This window comes from Protopterus annectens, chromosome 11.part0 (genome assembly GCF_019279795.1).
Source record: "Protopterus annectens isolate FY-2018-M chromosome 11.part0, PAN1.0, whole genome shotgun sequence".
Classification (NCBI taxonomy): domain Eukaryota; kingdom Metazoa; phylum Chordata; order Ceratodontiformes; family Protopteridae; genus Protopterus; species Protopterus annectens.
Window position 1 is genome coordinate 984,708,800 of NC_056745.1, and position 19,458 is coordinate 984,728,257.

At 38.1% G+C, this 19,458-nt stretch overlaps 1 protein-coding gene across 2 annotated transcripts in view; it reads left to right on the plus strand.

The window, feature by feature from the left end:
* PCLO (piccolo presynaptic cytomatrix protein) overlaps window positions 1-19,458 on the plus strand; it is a 2,606,742-nt gene that overhangs the window by 2,437,766 nt on the left and 149,518 nt on the right. The gene's annotated exons all lie outside the window — the stretch shown is intronic.

A 19,458-nucleotide genomic window follows, 5' to 3' on the forward strand; every position in this document is an offset into this window, starting at 1 on the left:
GTCTCCACTGAAAATGGGCTACTGGCTCAGTTGGACTAACCCAGTTAACAAATGACAAAAATAAATAAATTTTTAACAGTAAGTGGAAAGGGAAGACAATATAACAGGGAAAGATGTGACAGTGACATGCACTCTGTGACTACTAGAAGGTGGCTATGCAGCAGCAGAAATATACTTGCGCAATAAAAGGGAGAGACCCAGAATTCTTATCAGACATGTTCTCTCGGCAGAAAAGAAATGAGTTTACACACACACATACACACACACACACACACACACACACACACACACACACACGCACATACACACACACACACACACACACACACACACACACACACACACACACACACACACACACACACACACACTAAATGCCTTCCACTGCAACTGGCTTACATCATAATAAATACCTACCTCTGCCATTCAGAACATCAGCTCAGCATCCTCTGCAGTCCCTGGGTCCAGAACGTCAGTGCAGCCATCATAATAATTACCAAGTTCCCAACGTTACCACCATTATTAGAGAAGCTGCCAGCCGGAAATACAAGCACGTGAGCCCTTGAGCTGAATTCCGACAGGCTATTAAGCCGTTTCACGAGCTGACGTCATTGTGCACGTGATGACATAAGCTCAAAAAGATGAAAAAAATTAAAATAATAAAGCAGGGAAATTCGGAAAATAAGGGGTGCCCCTCAGGAATCGTGGCACCCCATCATTTGGACCCCAAAACTCGGTAAAAAACGAGTAATTTGATACAGTTGGGAGGCATGTTTGGAGCATACATTCAGTGTTCGCTTTCATTTGGCAAGACCTGCTCTGGAATACCAATCCAATTGCATATTTGTGCTTCCATAAAATTAATGCAGTCTGTTTCTTCCAGTCTCTCTGGCACAGCAGAAAATCTCAGGTTTTCCCTATGTGCTCTGTCCTCTCATTCTCGCAGTTTTTGAAACATCTCTTTTTGAGCTGTCTCATAATCAGCCAGCCATTTTTTTTTTCATTTATTCCTCTAATTTTTGCAGTTTTATCACCTCACCTGACTATTTGTTTAAAGCTTCTTCCATTTTTTCCAGCTTTTTGTTATTTGAGTTGATATATTCCTTCATTGTTTTGGTTATTTTAATCAGCTCTGAAAACATTTGACTTATTTTTTTCCTCTATATTACTAGAAGTCATGCCTTGCACCACAGCTGGAGCTAGAACTACTTTTTGCTGAACTGCTACAGGATTCTTCCCAGCCAGTGTTTTCTCCTCATCATTTTTGGTTGATTTTCTTTCAGGTTCTCAAAATTACTTATTTGCTGGCATCCAGACAGTGTACTTACTAGCCCATAACTGAATTCTACCCAAAAAGACAAACTCACTGGGCTGTCTTTTCTGAGTTTCTGTTTTAACACTGGGAGAGCTGAAATGAAGCTGTTAGTCAGTAAGCAGCAATCTTGGCAGTTCTCTCATAAGTTCATGTTGATGGAAATCAATAACTCCTAAAAAGTTGTCTACCTTAAGAATCAGTTCTATAACACATGATGAAAACATTTGTAAAGTATGTATGCTATACTCACAGGTCTACAATTTGTAATATTAGTAAATTTTCCTTTTTTTAATATAGGTGTAATATTTGATAATTTCTGCAGTTGTGACACAATCACATTCATAAGCAAATTCCTGAAGATAACATGCAAGATAACGAGAAATGTGAAGTAAACGTTTTCATTAATATAGCTAGAATACAATCAGGTCACATTGATATAGTATTTTTAATCTTTTTCAGTGAATTCCTCATACTTGTTTTTGTTATTACTGGCTAACTTTCATTTCTGTGGAAGGTTGGGCACTGGGCTGGTAACTTGACACTGTAAAACTCCACTGCCAATCCTGAGCGGACAGATGATCCGCTGTGGTGACCCCTAACCAGGAAAAGCCGAAAGAAGAAGAAGATTGCAATTGCTTAGTTTTACTTTGTTTAATTTTGATTTGTTTTGGACTGTCAGATGCCTCTTGTATAACTGATAACTACATTTTCTTTCTTTTGTACACTTTCGTCACCTTCCAGTTCCACCATTTGGGTAATAACCTATTTGTTGTGTAGCTGTTAAAAGTTTTGATTGTGATATCCATGCCAGCTTTTACTAAGTTATACAGCAGCACATACCCATAATCACTACACTTTTCTACACTTAAATTCTTCCAGTCTTTTTTTTTTTAATTTCTTCATTAGTTGCTTTATAAGTAAGTAATCCAAAGTTAAATTTTGTATTAGTAGTTTGTGGCATTGCCTCAACAGAGTAAACATTATAGAATTATGATTAGATTTACCCAGTGGAGCCCTATCCACTAAATCAGCTATTAGATTTAGACTATTTGTGTCCACTAGATGTGACAGTTTATCCATTTCTATTATCATGCACAAGTTGTTTAAACTCATGAAGGGATAGTATTTCTAAAAATACATATCATGTAAGTTGACAGTATTGGCTTTTTCCCATTTTATACTGGGAACATTGAAATCTCTCAAGTAATATGATGTTCTTATTCTCAAGTTTCCTATCTAACAAGTCCAAATATTCTTTATGATTATTTGCATTCCTGATTTTCGTAACAGGTCACACACTCTATAGGTTTAGCGAATACCAGAATATCCATGGCATAGTGTTCCCTAATGTCATCTGAAAAAACTAATAGTGATTGAATGGATTTGTGAACCAAGGAGAAAACACCCCTCCCTAAATTTTGGTTTGGTACATTTATTACAGTTATAATTCAGGAGGCGTATATTTGATAAAGAACAAGCTTCAACTATTGCTATAATTTTAAACATATTTTGAGATATTAATAGACTCAATGTGTTATATTTATTACCCAGACTTTGCTCATTACATAAGTAAAAACTATAATGATGACCAACTCCTCTGTTACCTGTCTCCCAATATCCTAAATGCTTTAATTTAATCATTCGTTTTGTCAGCTAAATAACCTGAGCTATCATGGATTAAATGCATCTTATCTTTAATACACATTGTCATATCACAGATTAATTCTTCCCAATGCATCAAAATACTGACATTATAAACCATTTCCAATTTTCATAACAAGTATTATAATAGCAAGCCTTTGTAAAACAGTAGTTGGTCCATCTGTGTGAACGTATATTTTCACTAAACCTCATTGTTATGCTTATACCTTCCATTAATTCAGGAATATGTAATATTATGCATTTAATGATATTAAAAGGGGGTATTCCAGATGTCACTGGCAACCAATATGAATAGTTTGCAATTTATACTTAATCTTTCCTCTTCATAGTTTTTCCAAGAGTTGGGGTACCTCTATTAATTTTAAACCTGGTAATGAAGATACAGCTCCCCTAAGTTTATTCATATCAAATACCATTCTACCTGCTTGTCTAATAATTGACTCTCCCAATATTAAAATTTCATCTTTGTGTGAATCATTACTATTCCTTTATTTATTAAAATTATGTGTAAGTTGTTTATTTTCACTTTCTCCTCATGATGTCCTCCTTTTTAGCTTGTTTGATCTTATTTACCACACATTATCACAATAACTAGTATTTGCTCCATCTTTACTCCAGCCAGATATCATATTTTGCTTTTCTATTGGTGCATGATCAGAAACATTATGTATCAGCATGTCCTAAGCATAGTATACATTTTCTTCCTTTTAGGAAATACATGGCAGTTCTGAAGTTATAGTCACAGATTCAGCTTCATCAACTAAGTTAAGTGCATTATCTGTAGAGTGACTATCCTATTTCTCTCATTTTATTTCTAATTCACCTAAAATCTCCTCTGCTTTTTTTCTTACTATCAATAACATATTTAATTGTATTCTTTGGTTTCTTTCCTTTTCTGTTATATATTTCACTAAATCTACTATTAATATCAGATGTATCCTTTTTTGATTTCTTTAATATAACAAAATGCTTAATTTTGCACTGCATGCACCCCCAAGTCTGAATACACAAACTCAACTGTCTACTGTCATTCCCAATAACCACATTGTTACCATTAGAGTTGTACAATAAATCAGTTTTTGTTTCATCTGCTTGATTAATATGAGTGAATAATTACTTAAGTAGCATCACTTTTTAACTGATCTACTCCTACAGGGGCATCTAGTGAGATAAAATATTCTGTTTTACTAAGTTTTTTGCAGATGGTACTACATTAACCCTTACATAAAGATGCTTGTCCCGTTATTGAATGAATGCAACTAGTCAATAATGTTTTATTATTATTAACATGAGTGCATTCATTGGAATCATTTGTTTTGCTTTATATTACATTTATTAAGTTAAGCAACTTTAAACAGCTAATTTGTTTTATTATATCATTGTGAAATATTATTTAGTATAAATGACCTGCAACTATTATGTTCTGTTAGGAAATTATGACTGAGGAGATTTTCTAATCCATACTAATTTAGATTGTTGGCTATAAAAGCTAAAATAATAAGTGCAAATTCACTTAACTCAAACAGTTGTGTAGCGATTAATTAAATGAGAGCATATACCCTTTGGGAGTACAATTAGCTATATTATTGTATTCTATCTAGAGAAACCTGACCCCTTAGTAGATGGAAGGCAGTTAACTAAAGGTGCTAATCACATAAAAAACAAGATTGCAACAGATGTATCACAAATGCATCAAAATATGAATTATTATAATGCAAACAATATTACATCCTAGCCAAAATCAAGGCAAGTAACTAGTGCTTGAGTAAATAGAAACACAAGTTACACTCTTTCTCTTATATCTACATCTGTATAAGCTATAAGCTGTATAAGCTATATCCGAAAAACAAAATTAAATTTTCTGATATAATAGTTTCCATAGAATATTACTATGGCACCTTTTGTTTTTACTTACTTTGCCCAGGGTTCAAAAATACTGCTAAATATACTTTTGTTAATCTTACTAGATCCTATTATATTAGATTGCCAGTATTTCTGGTCTCAAGGTATCACAAAACCACTCAAACTATATGAGGGAACTGGAGTGCTACTCCTCTGACTATATTTAAGATATGGAGCTCCTCCTTCCCAATTAAAAAACTTAACTAGTGATCACTGACCTTCTTGGATCCTTTTTATCAATGAATTGGCCCCAAAGACAACACTACATATAGGCCAGAAGTCAGGACTGAGCCCTGGAATTCATAGATGTGAAATTAAAAAAAAGACTTAACAACTGAACCACTGTTTTACTCAAAATCTTTCCAGACAAATATGTATATAATGAAAATGAAGAGTTTACTCAGTTTAGAAGAATCTATATTTTAGATGTACATTTTTAGACCATAAACATGAAGGTTCTGACCTCAACTATCAGTTCTGAGCATAGTTATGTGACTTATCTGCATTCAGAATGAGGTTAAAAGAAACTGTTATGACTGTACACACATACATTTAATGTTTTGGTAATACTATCCCCATTGCTGTACTTGCCCAACCCTTGATTTCCCAAGGCACCCACCTTACATAACCCTTCAGTTGGTGCGCCTCCTGATTCTTGGAACGATTACCTCTGTGGTAGTCACTTGTAGTCTTGAGGAAAGAGGAATCCAAAGAGGGAAGTTGCAGACATGGTGCTGTGAGTCATCATTCGTGATGCAGCTGGTAAAGAACCTTAAATGGAGAAGCAGATAGTGGAATAACATCCAAACATCAACCCCTCCCCATGTAATCTGAGGAAATGACCTGCAAGGCATCTACTTTCTACCATAATTTAAGAACAAGCCTGTGGAGATTTCCCCAAATTTTCTCTTCAGAATAGGACAGCTGGCAGTTGACCAAATCATACCATCCCTCAGCCATCCCTATCTGTGTCCTGAGTCCATTCCTGAACTTAGGTCACTAGCAACACAGATGGATACTTTGCCTCTGTTCCACTGGGCTAGCACTTTTGGGTTTTACTTAGTGAACTATAGTTCATTGGCTAATTTACAAAATTGTGGCCTAATTTCCTTCTAGAAACTTGATGGCTGTTTTACCCTGCTGAAACGTATGTGTACCCATGTGTATTCAATATATATTTATTTAAAATTGTAATAGTTTACATATTGTTTAAAGGGAAAAGGAGGTTTGTTCCAAAGGATAGGAATCACTGAGTAATATACATGTCATGTTTACTACTGTTATTGGATGTTTTAAGGTTAATTGCCTTTGCATAATTATTGTCTGTCTGAATGGCATTGTTCAGACAGATCTCAAGCAGTAAAAGTACTTTCATTGTGCAGAAGCCAAAGCAGATACCCACTTAGTAGTCAGTGTGATACTAAAATGAAGAATATGTTTTGAGCACTAACTTAGGTTGTCAAGCTTATTTATCCTTCTGTTAAATAAACTGAATCCCCTCTGACTAAATCAAGTTTTGGGTGAAGAAACTGCATAAAAGTAATTATATTCTATGGCTGATAAAATGAGCAAGGTTTGTAGCAGAACCATAGCTCACTGGAGAAGCTAGTTATTTCTTTGAGTATCTTACAATTCATTCTAAAGAGTATTCCTATCCCCATGGCAGTCTGTTGATCAAAGCTGGCATTCATAGTGATTACTGTAAACAGGTTCTTAATAAGGGAATCCATTCCTAAGTGTTTTTAGTGTTTTTCCCTTAAAACAGTAAGTGGCTTGGGCCTTGTGCATCTAAAACGTTACTGTGCCTCTTTTGTTAACATTGAAGGCCCAGACATTATTTTTGCACAAGATATGAGTTATATATAGCCCTTTTCGGACAACTAAGCATGGAAATGCAAACTGCAATGCTATTGTGCACGTAACTCCTCATCCGAGGAAACTATAGCTACCTTGAAAAAGGTAGCTAGACTTAGTAGATCTGAGATTCCCTTAACAAATCTGTGCTGGTTTATGTCCCTCTAAACAAGAAAGTCTAGTGTATCCAACTCTGGTGTAACTGATGAGACTGTAGTTCCTGTGATCAGCTGCAGATCCTCTCTTTTGGTGAAGGACCATTGTGATCTACTGTCATCATTTGAGGACAAGCCTGTGGAGAGACTTTTACTTAATAAGATGTGAAAGTGGTTTACCAGATTATATCATATAGCACTATTTATCTATAACCCATGTTTGAGTATGGGCAGACCAGTCATTCCCCCATCTAGCTATGGGCTACTATTGTTAGATAGTTTGGCTAATTATGCATCATATTTTTTTGGCATATTGTGTATTTTTCTTACAGTGCAAATAAATAAATGATATAATTATATATTCAACTAATAAACAATGATGTTATCAAGTAGCCATGTGACATAGCAAATCGTCTAACGAAAAAAAAAATGCAGACTTCAAAACAGACAAAGATAAACATCACAGTGCTATAAATGCATGAAAAGATAGTACTCACAACAGATACAGAACTTGCACTTTTAATTTTATTTATAAGTCCCAAAAACATACCTGGTAAATAATCTGTATTTTGCTCCCTCCAGTTCTGTTAAGCAAAGCACGTCATGTACAAATACTTGATTTATGGCCACAGGCTGTAATGGCAGTTATTACTTTCACATATGAGTTTGCCATTATGTTATACATTTTAGTGCATTTCTGGGAATTGATACTGTCTGCCATTGTTGCCTTTCTCTGAGCTGCACTAAAGTGAGTAACAACCGTTAAAAGTTTTATTTCTTGTCTCTTTCTTTTAATATTTTTATTATACTTTCTACTTCCATAGTGGTTCCTGATTACAGGCTGGTTGCTTTTTAATGCTATACATGCTTTTTTGTGTACTTTTTGTGTTGGTTTATTAGTATTGTATCTAGAGCTGTGCTATTTTGAGAGGCACAATAATTGAATTTATCCTGTGGTGTTACACATTTTGTATGTTATAACTGGGCTTTATAAGCTACGTATTGGCTTCTTAAATGTCTATATTTTTGTTACTGTTTTCAGTGCAGTTTGACAATTACAAACTGTCACTGTTGTTTTGGTTTGTTTCCCTTAACTATACTATAATGAAATCAGTAATGATTGGCTGGTAGAGCTCAATATGCATTTCCCCTGTGTCAAGAAATATAACCATGTTATTGTTTAGTTAAATAATATAGTTAATATATAATATAGTTAATATAGTTAAGTGGTAGTCCCTAAATACAGAAGACGTAATAAGGGATCTGGGGACCCAAGTAGATAGTAATCTCTCCTTTGATAATCACATTGCCAAAGTTGTTAGAAAATCCTTCTATGTGGCCCACCTAATCACAAAAGGGTTTGCATCCAGATCAAAAGAGGTCATTGTGCCCCTCTACGCATCACTCATCAGACCCATCATAAAGTACAATGCCCCATTTGGGATGTACCTTACAAGACACCTGCAACAGCTGGAAAGACCACAGAAGTACCTTACCAAGAGGATCACTGGCCTCAAACATATGCCCTATGCAGCTCGACTAAAGAAACTCCGGCTGTACTCGGTTACATACCGCTTACTCAGAGGTGATCTATGCCTGACATACAAGGTCATGTCCAACCCAAAATTGATGGACATGCTCCACCTAAAGAAAACCGTATCCCCTCGGCCACACACTCTAGGGATCTAAACCTCACCACAACAATAAATAGGATGTGCTGGAGAGATAGATTCCTCTCCCAGAGACTTTCCATGCTCGGGAACAAGATTCCAATCTACATTAGGCAGAGCTCCTCGCTAACACTCTTCAAGAGAAACCTTGAAGAGTGGATGGGAAACAGAAAGTTTACCTCGGGGATCACTTCAGTGGCTCTGCTGGACAGAGGCACAGGGAACTACTCTAAGGGGGCGGCGAAAGTCAACACATTCTGGCTAGGCTTATAAATGCCTTCGGGCAGATAGCCTAGTACCTACCTATGAAGAATATATTTCTCACTGTGTCAGACTTTTTTCTATGTGTAATGTTAAATTTATCATGGGCATACTAATTGATCTGTTTAATCTGCATACATGTTTTTGACTACTAATGAGTATCTATTGGATAATAGTAGTGCTTTTTTGTAAAAAAAGGTGGCGGTACACATACGTTGCATTTGGGTCAACCCCCCCCCCCAAAAAAAAAAAATTAAACTTTTTTTTCTTCAAACCCTCTTTCATGAAAAAATAAATAAATACAATCTTTTATCTTAATAATAAAACAATTGAAGTCTCTTATCACAGCTGCAACTCACTATCAGTGGTAGATATTGGAACTTGGAGCAAGATATCTGGACAAAGCCTAAAATAATGGGGGGGGGGGCAAAGGTCCATAAATAGGGACAGATTTTAAATATTGATGTTATAAGCTTAGAAAGCTGCTTGAATGACAGGATTTCAGTTAGCATGCATTTTCTGAAGGATATGAAGTCTGAAACTGAAATGTCACTAAAGTGACTGGAATCTTCAGTGATTTACCAGAAAATTAACCATTTTATGAGGAACAGACCAAAAATATGGTACATAGGAAGATTTCATGGTACCATGCTAATAATATGATAATAAATACATATTTATTTAGGCCAGTGGAAATCAGAGTGTATGCAAACACAAAACAGATCATGCAAGTGTAACTGGATACAGAAATATGCCGCTGCACAGTACAAAGACAGAATAAAACAGCACATGGGGAGATTTTAGACATAGAAAATGACACTATACCTTTTACTTCATTGCAAAGGAGTGAATGGGAAGGCTTCACAAGACACTGCAGTGATACATAATCATTAAAAACAGAGGAGATAAGAAACAAATAATACAAGTGTAATCAGATACAGAAAGGCTGGGACAGATAAGGCAAATGTACCATGCAGAGTGGTGTTGCTGCAGAACGGAAAGAGAAAAAAAAAGTTTTGTATGAAAATACTTGTTTTGCCTAAAGCTAAAAAATATGTAAATTAAATCAATGAGCAAGATTAATATGAAATAAAAAGTATCTGACAGTGAGACTGTGAGACAATAGCTAGTCATTGCCTGAAATAAAAGGTTTGATTCCAGCAGCCACCATTTGTCTACTGTGCTACTCTAGGAAAGATAATTAAGCAGACAGTGCACCTGGGTTGTCCCTGAAAAAGGAAACATATCCTGAGTGTGGGCTACCCAGTCACAAAAAAAAATGCTAGCATTGTTTATTCAAACCAATAACACAACATGTGAAGTAGCCTCTTGCACAGCTGTCAGCCTCTTAGTGCAACAAATCTGGACAAAGCCTGACAAAATGGGGGGGCAAAGGCCCAGAAATAGGGACAGATTTAAAATATTGTCTTATACACTTAGAAAGTTGCTAGAATTACAAGATTTATGTTAGCAGGAATTTATTGAAGGATTTGAAGTCTGAAGCTCAAATGTACGTCATTATTTAGTGATATCAATCCTCAGATCATCCCAGTGATTTGTCAGAAAATCACAAATTTTATGAAGACTAGACCAAACATATGAGGCAAAAATTCTGGACATTCTGCGAAAATCTGGAGAGTTGAGAGGTATGATTTCTGCCATACAATTTAGCCCAGTCATCCTAGCCTGATCATCTTCATAGCATTAAACTTATTTAAGGATACATGAATTATTAATTGCACTAAACTTCTTAATCATTAAACATATGGCATGTAGTCTATTAAAAAAAAATTGGAAAACATAAAACTGCTTATTTTTCAAACCCCCCCCCCCCCAAAAAAAAGTTCAGTGCTATGATTTTTGATGGTCAGATAATGTTTCCAACTATACCAAATGAGTCCTGGTAGTTAACTAGTGTGGGAAAAGGCTGATGCACACTGTCCTGTAGATCTCAAAGTGGATGTAGGATCTAGCCTGTTCTCAGCTCTCCCCATGAACCACCTCCTCCCATTCCAACCCTTAAGACTGTCCTAACCTATCCCTACCCGTCCCTGACTCCATTCCTAAGAAGTCCACTCCAAGCTATTCTGGCTCAGACATGCTAAGCCTGGATGCCAATTGTGAGGCAGTCTGTAATATCAACTCCACATCAGAAAGGGTTAAGTAGAAACACAACTGCAGCTTAAAGCAGTCAATAATAGAAAAAAAATTCAGAAAAGCTAAAAAAAAACAAATGTTTTTTCCAAGATAACACCAACAATGCATCAGTCAGTTTTAAAACATCTTTCCTATAATTCAAAGAATAATCATTCCTTTACGAATACAAGATAGACGTGCCTCCACCAATAAAAAGCAAACGGTACCACCAATTCTTTTGTCAAAATTAGTGAAATAGCAGCAGTTTCTTGACATGGCACCGTAACAACTTGTAGAGAGATACAGCTCTTCTCCAGAGGTACAACACTCTTAATTAGACGTTTTACAACCTGGAATCACCAACATTAAAAGCCTTTCATCTTAGATTCACTAATCAAAACAAGAACAGCCAGGTAAGCAATTCTTCCCCTCCCTTAATCTTGCCGCTGGACAGTGTTACTTGAACTATATGAATGTGTCTCTCACAAAGAGACTTAACAAAACACTCCTTCCAAAAATAACCATGGTGTACCTGAAAAGCTCAGAGCTGAGTGAGCTATAAAAATGGTTTCTGTACCAGAGTCCAAATCTGCAGCTTCTCAACTTTCACTTCTTTTCCCCATATGGTAGGCAAAGAAAGCGTGTGACTCCAAGTCGTCCCTGCCGCACCCTTTCCCATCCTAAAACCTTCCGACCTGGCAGAGGGACATACTGCAGGAGGAGCTTAGAGCAGCCAGACCTGAGAAGGACAACAGCATGAAAACTACCAGCAGAATGTGATTGGCCACTTTCTGTGCCTCATCATTGTCTCCCTTTGCCTCAGGAATAGTTACTTGATTGGCTCATATACCATGATGCTGATTAGCTGCAATTGATATATATGAGCCAATCAATAATCGCAAAGTGGCGCCACTATTGTTCAATGCACAACAGTGGAACAGTGGGCTGAATCTATCTGCAATGCAGAGTGTTTTGCACAATCCTGAGCACTTAGCTGCTCAGAACTCATGGCTAAGGTGCCAATATGCCTTACCAGAGCATATCATCGCAAAAAAAAGCCCTGGATAATAGATTATATTTTGTAGCACTAGTGAGAATTTGTGAGATATTTTTAGGGCCTGTGTGTGCAGGGCTGCTTCAGACTGACCAGGAGGTATGATCAGGTTTCATTCACCAGTTCTACTGCAGCAGTATCCCTGCTAGTTCGGATTCTGATGTTAGAGTTTAATTTATTCTTAAGAATATGACCATTGAATTTTGGAGTATCTTATGCCACTGATGTGTAAGATAGCATTATCTTATTGCTAACTCTTAGTTTGCTTAATAGTTACAGAATGTTTCATTTTTTCATTCTCTTTTATTTGTAAGATTAAACTAATTGCTCGTTTGAGCAGATTGCACTTGTTTATACTTTTTGGGATATGTCAAGCTTTGTTTTAATTTTTGAAGTTGGATACCATCTGTAACTTATGTATAGTTTTTCTTCCTATTTTGTCTTGTTTATTTAACAGTTCCATCTTAGGGAGTTTTCTGTAATTGTCACACCGTGGTTTGTGTCTAATGGGTGCATGGTTTATGATACAATGTGCAAGAATATTTACTGGAAATTGTCATTGGCTGACATATTGGATGCATTAGGTTTTGATCCCAAATTTTGTTATACCAATAATTTTGGGGTTATCGGTGATGGAAAATTCCCTAAATGTTGAGTATTGTACATGACATCAGTCCTTGTTTTGAAGAAACATGACACATATTGTAGTCTAATTTGACAATGGAAGAGTTAATGATAAAGGGTGACCAGACCAAGGGCACACTGGCAAAACTAAAATGTGAATTCTTTTTTTTCCCAGTTGTTTTTTTCACCTGCTGTTTTACACATTGATTTTTAGTAAAATCAAAGCAGCACTAGGTGAGCTTAGGATGAGCCTAGCTATGATCCAAGTGCCTTCAGTTAAATTAGCAGCTCAGGCAGCTTCTGGTATGGGAGGAAATGGAATGATTGGGTGGACTCTGCTTGCCTCTTCCAGGGTGGATGGTGTGGGGACCTACTCTGAGCACTTGCACAAGGCACAAGTAATTGTAATGAAATAGTTTGTATGCAACTAAAATGGTTATGTAAAAGGAGAGTGGCAAGTGTTTGAGAGATCCATCACCACCGAGCTGGGGAGTTTCCCTCGTTAGTCTACTGCATGCCCCCTCTTCTAACATCAGTGGGGTAGGGTAGGACTTAAACAGAAAAGCCCCCTGTGAAGCTGGTTGATGTCAGTGATATTACTACTAGTACAAAAGTCAAATATTGCATTATCCAATAGTTCCTTAAACTTGTCTGGCTGCTTGAAAAAAGAGAAAAAATATCCGACTTTTATCTATTTCCAGAGCATTAATCAAGGAGGAATTTTATACTACTGTATGGATTTGACTATATGTGTTATTGTCTTAAATTTTATGCATACCTGCTGGTATATAATCCAATGTTGGATCATGGTTAAATGGGGCCCTAGGCAGGGTAATGGATCGGACCTCCCCCTACACACACAGCAGCCACCCCCCCCCCAGTCATTCCAGTGTCCCATGTCTTGGTTATTCCTCCTCAGTTACCATAAACACTGTTCAAACCTCTCAGTGTACAGACTGTTTTCTTCTTTACTTCTGCAATGAATACAGATATTTGGATTTAATTTAAAACCTTTATTTTAAATTTTATAGCACAAATGCTGATAGATATTTGCTAAACAAACAATACCAGAGAAGACATTACACTAGGATGTGTGGAGCACTCTCCCATATTACTGAGGACCAGTTCCAGTATGGTTGCACACCTGGTTGGTGTATTGACAGTCTGGTCCAGGGAGTTTGTATTTTTACAATATCCAGGAATCTCTGCATCTGTATGTTTGGTGTTGGATTCCCAGTTAATAGTGGGGTAATTAAAGTCACCCATGAATATGGTATTTTGTTGGATGGCGAGTGTTTTTCATTATGTTTAAATACATGGTATGAGTTTCCTAGGTCATAGAGGGGGACCTATAGCTTGCAAGGAAGTGGTGATGGATTTTGCCTGTGGTAATTTGAACATGGCGTAGCTCAAGTGCATTGTCCAGTTTGACCAGCCTTGAAGTATATTTATTTTTGATGTAAATTGAGACACCTCCACCTTTAGTCCCTGTCTGTGTAGTAACTGGTCTAAATATGTGGAAAGCATTATAACCTTGCACTGTTGGTGTGCTCTCAGTGGCTTTAAACCATGTCACAGTGACCGCACAGACATCAGCGTTCTCTAGGGTGAGGAGAGCTTCTAGGGAGTGGAGTTTTTTATTTAGACTCCTAGCATTGAGCAGTAATACCTTTAGATTTTCTTGGTTTTGATTTGCTATGTCAGAAGTACTTTCAGTTTGACATTGCCTAAAAAAGGCACTGTGGGGGAAGACAGTGTTTTAGCTAATATTCAAAAACCTAGAGGGGAGAGGTGCAGACCATACTTGGTAAAGCAGTGTGGTCAGTTAACCATCTACTTTCATGCTGACAAATATTGCACCCCCTTAGAATGACACCAGAAGCTAAGCCAATTATTAAAGTAATTTATCTTTTGTTTGTATTGTGGCATCATCCCTGGAGAAGGTAAAATGCTGCTCAATGCTAGGATAAGACCAGTCTGGGACATATATTCTGAGAGCTCCATGATGTCGCTCTTCATATAGTCTAGGGAGGTATGTTTCAGTTCATTTACATCCACATGAACTATGATTGAGTCATACTGGTACTTCTGGTCCAATGACATGAGTGCATGCTTAATGTGGCAGATCCTACCCCTGATAAGCAACTGACTGTGAGTTTTTCCTTACTCAGCCTGGTGAGAGGGATATCAGTGTGTCACATGATAGAGTCTCTAATGAACAAAATGTTGGACTGTGTGGTGGCTTGCCTAATGGGCTTAGAAGTAGAGGCTCCATGAGATGTGACTGTATGTGTTGATGTGGGTGTTGTTTTGAAAAAGTGCATTCGGGGCTGCTGAGGGTATTTGTTATGTGTAATTCATCTAAGAGTTCTTTGAGGTTTAGGAAGGTTACATTTAAGTGCCTCAGCATATGTGGGTCTATATGTCTGTTTTGAACTGTGTGTGATGGGTGCAGCGTTTGTACTACTGACAGCCTTATTGACATTAGGAGTACTTTTTGTGCGAGTTTTGCCTCCAGTGACATTGTGTAAATACATCTCTCACATACCATATCAGTTTGCTTGAGAATTAACTGGTTGTCAGTAAATATGAAGCAATTTCTAGATTGCCTCAGGATGCCAGTATCCACCAAGCTGATAACGGAGATGTTGGGAAAGTTCATATCCATGGCAACAGACCCTTTTTATTGATTAGACAGTTGAAATGAGAATGTAAAGCAATGTCAGGAGTACCCGGTTTGCAAGTCTGGGGACAGTGCTTGTCACTGCAAACTAGTACTGTGTGCAACTAGGTATTAGTGAAATTTCAATCGTGCTTTTACAGGAAAAATGTCATTCAAGGTGTCTGCCTATAAAAGGCACTGCCAAACACTTGAGAGGAAGCTGAAAAGTAGACCCTGAAAATTTAAGGATGAAGTATTTAGACACATATTCCAAAGTTATAAGAAGAAACAAATCAAGCAGTACTTACTGAAAACAAAGACCTAGCTTGTCAAGAATGATGTAAATTAGGGAGTCGTTTGTATAGCTACTGCCTGGCTACTACTACTGCTGGTCACACCACAGTATCACTCTGCTGGGATACAATGCTCCTTCACTTCTTCTCTTACCAGAAACAAAACATTAGCATCAATCCCAAGATGAGAAGCAGGCCACAGCCTGTTTGGTGATCCAGTCTTATCCCAGATGATGCAAGGGTCTATAGGCTTATTGTGGCCTTTTCCTGTTAGATTCCTTGAATAGCAACCAGACCAATCAGGAAAATCAAGCAAAGACACTCACTGCCCAGGAGCAGAATATAAGCACAAATAATTTCAAGTTGTCACCTATGAAGAAGTTATTAGGATTTCCGGTGATCGGCAGTCTCCAGGAAATAATGTCCCTATGCTCCTTCTTTCACCAGGAGAAAACAAAAACACTAATCCCAACATGACTACTGAGAAGCAGAATGTGGGCTGTCCAATAATTGGTGGTCTTGCAATAGATGTTGCAGATTTTAAAGATAAGATCGAAAAAGATGGTTAATGTCCTAAGCACTGCTATGTGCACTAAACAGTTAGATATGCAAGAGGGGGCAACTTAAGATTAAGCTGTTTAAGTGAAGAGTCACTCATTTTAAAACAGAAAGATAGATTGATAGGGGGTGGGCCTTTGCATTCTGGTTCTATGGAATACAGTGTGATGGCCAATAAATTTAAATAGTTGAAGGGGAGTGATTTCACAAAATGATAATGTTGTGCTTGCTCACAACAGCCAATGAAAGGGGAGAGGGAAGGAGATATGTGGTAAAATTAATGTTAGGGGCAGGCAACTAGAAAGATAGTTGAGTTTAAGAACACAACAGCACCAGGGTGGGACGATGATAAAAATTTCTGTGTGACTCACAAGAGTCACAGCTGTGGTCTCTTTTCTAGTTTTTTTATGCAGTTAAAAGCAGAATACAAGAAAAACACAGTGCAAAGAAAACAATTCACAACATTCAAAATAGAAGGCAATAAGGTAATACAAGATACAAGAAAGCAAACTAACCTTTCCCTCACAGTAAGTTGTAGCAGAGTCTGGGTGAGCTTTTCCAGTAAAGGCCAAGTCAAGTTGAATATTCACCAAAACCTTTCCTTGAAAGTCAGCTTACCAAATACTGGTAAGCCCGAAAACTATTTTGAAAAAACAAAATTCCCTACCATTCCGACCCATGTTCAAGCATTAACATGGGTCTGGAAGGGAGCAAATTTGAACAGTTGGGAATGTCAGTATTCGACATTCTGACAGTTGAAATGTGAGGTTTGCACAGCTTTCTTTCTGTTAACAAGGAAAAGATATAGTAATTACTGCCAGTCTGGAACCTCTGACCACAAAGCAACCAGCAGCACAGGATAATTACATTTCCCAAAAGTACCACAGGATCATTACATTTCCCCAAGTACCACAGAATCATTGCATTCCCATCAGCACCACAGGATCATTGCATTCCTTCCAGTACCACAGGATCATTACATTACCAAAAAACGGAGGATGCAGAACAAACCAGTAAGCAGAAACAAAGCACCCTGAACCACTGCTAGGTAGGCAAACAAATTTATTAAGCCGAACAGTTCACTCGAAAAAATAACGCTGAATCAAATCACCATACGTTTTCGTCCACAACTTCATCAGATTACACTAATACATTCATTACATTACCCCAGAACCACAGGATCATTACATTCCCCCAGCACCACAGGATCATTACTTCCCCCAAGTATCACAGAATCATTACATTCCTCCAAGTAGTACAGGACCACTACATTCCAATCATTACCTCTGGATCTTTACATTCTACCACAGGATAATTAGATTCCCTCCAGTACCACAAGATCTTTACATTCTACCACAGGATCATATAATTCCCCCAGTACCACAGGATTGTTACATTCTCACCAGCGCCACAGGATCATTACATTGCCAAAATACCACAAGATCATTACATTCCCCCCAGTACCACAGGATCATTGCATTCCAACAAGCACCACTGGATCATTACATTCCCACCAGTACCACAGGTTCATTATATTACCCAAGTACGACAAGATCATTACATTCCCCCATACCACAAGATCATTACATTCCCCTCAGTGCCACAAGATCATTACATTCCCCCCAGTACCACAGGATCATTATATTCCCACCAGCACCACAGAATCATTTCATTCCCTCCAGTACCACAGGATCATTACATTCCCACCAGCACTACAGAATCATTACATTCCCAACATTACCACAGGATCATTGCATTTCCCCCAGCACCATAGGATCATTACATTTCCACCAGTACCACAGGATTGTTACATTCTCAACAGCACCACGAGATCATTACATTCCCAAAAGTACCACAGGATCATTTCATTCCCACCAGTATCACATGATCATTACATTCCCCCCAACACCACAGGATCATTAGATTCCCCCCAGTACCACAGGATCATTACATTCCCACCAGTACCACAGGATCATTATGTTCCCCCCAGTACCACAAGCTCATTACATTCCCCCCAGCACCACAGGATCATTACATTCCCCTAGCACCACAGGATCATTACATTTCCCCTAGTACCCAGGATCATTATATTCCCACCAGTACCACCAGATCATTACATTCACACCTCACCACAGGATCATGTCATTCCCCCCAGTACTACAGCATCATCATATTCCCACCAGTACCAGAAGATCATTAAATCCCCACCAGTACCAAAGGATCATTACATCCGCCCTAGTACCACAGGACCATTATATTCCTACCAGCACTAAAGGATCATTACATTCCCCCATCACCACAGGATCATTACATTCCCACAAGTACCACAGGATCTTTATATCCCCCCCAGTAACATAAGATCATTACATTTAACCCAGCACCACAGGATCATTACATTCCTCCCAGCACCACAGGATCATTACATTCCCCCCAGCAACACAGGATCATTACATTCCCCCTAGTACCCAGGATCATTATATTCTCACCAGTACCACTGGATCATTATATTCCCACATCACCACAGGATCATGGCATTCCCCTCAGTGCTACAGCATCATCATTTTCCCACCAGCACTATGAGATCATTACATTCTCATCAGTACCAAAGGACCATTATATCCCCCCTAGTACCACAGGATCATTATGTTCTCACCAGTGCCACAGGATCATTATATTCCCACCAGTACCACAGGATCATTACATTCCCCCCAGTGCCACAGGATCATTAAATTCTCACCAGTGCCACAGGATCATTATATTCTTACCAGTACCACAAGTTCATTCCATTCCCCCTAGTACCACAGGATCATTACATTCCCCACAACACCACAGGATCATTGCATTCACCCTAGTACCACAGGATCATTATTTTCCCACCAGCACTATAGGATCATTACATTCACCCTAGTACCACAAGATCATTATATTCCCACCAGTACCACCAGATCATTACACTCCTACCAGCACCACAGGATCATTACATTCCTCCCAGCACCACAGGATCATTATATTCCCACCAATACTACAAGATCATTACATTCCCAACAGTACCACAGGACCATTACATTCCCCACCCAGTACCACAGGATCATTATATTCCCCCCAGTACCACAAGATCATTACATTCCCACCACCACCACAGTATTATTCCCCCCAGTACCACAGGATCATTATATTCCAACCAGTACCACAGGATCATTACATTGCCCCCAGTACCAAAGGAGCCTTATATTCCAACCAGCACCCCAGGATTATTACATTCCCCCAGTACCACAGGATCATTACATTCCCCCCAGTACCACAAGATCATTA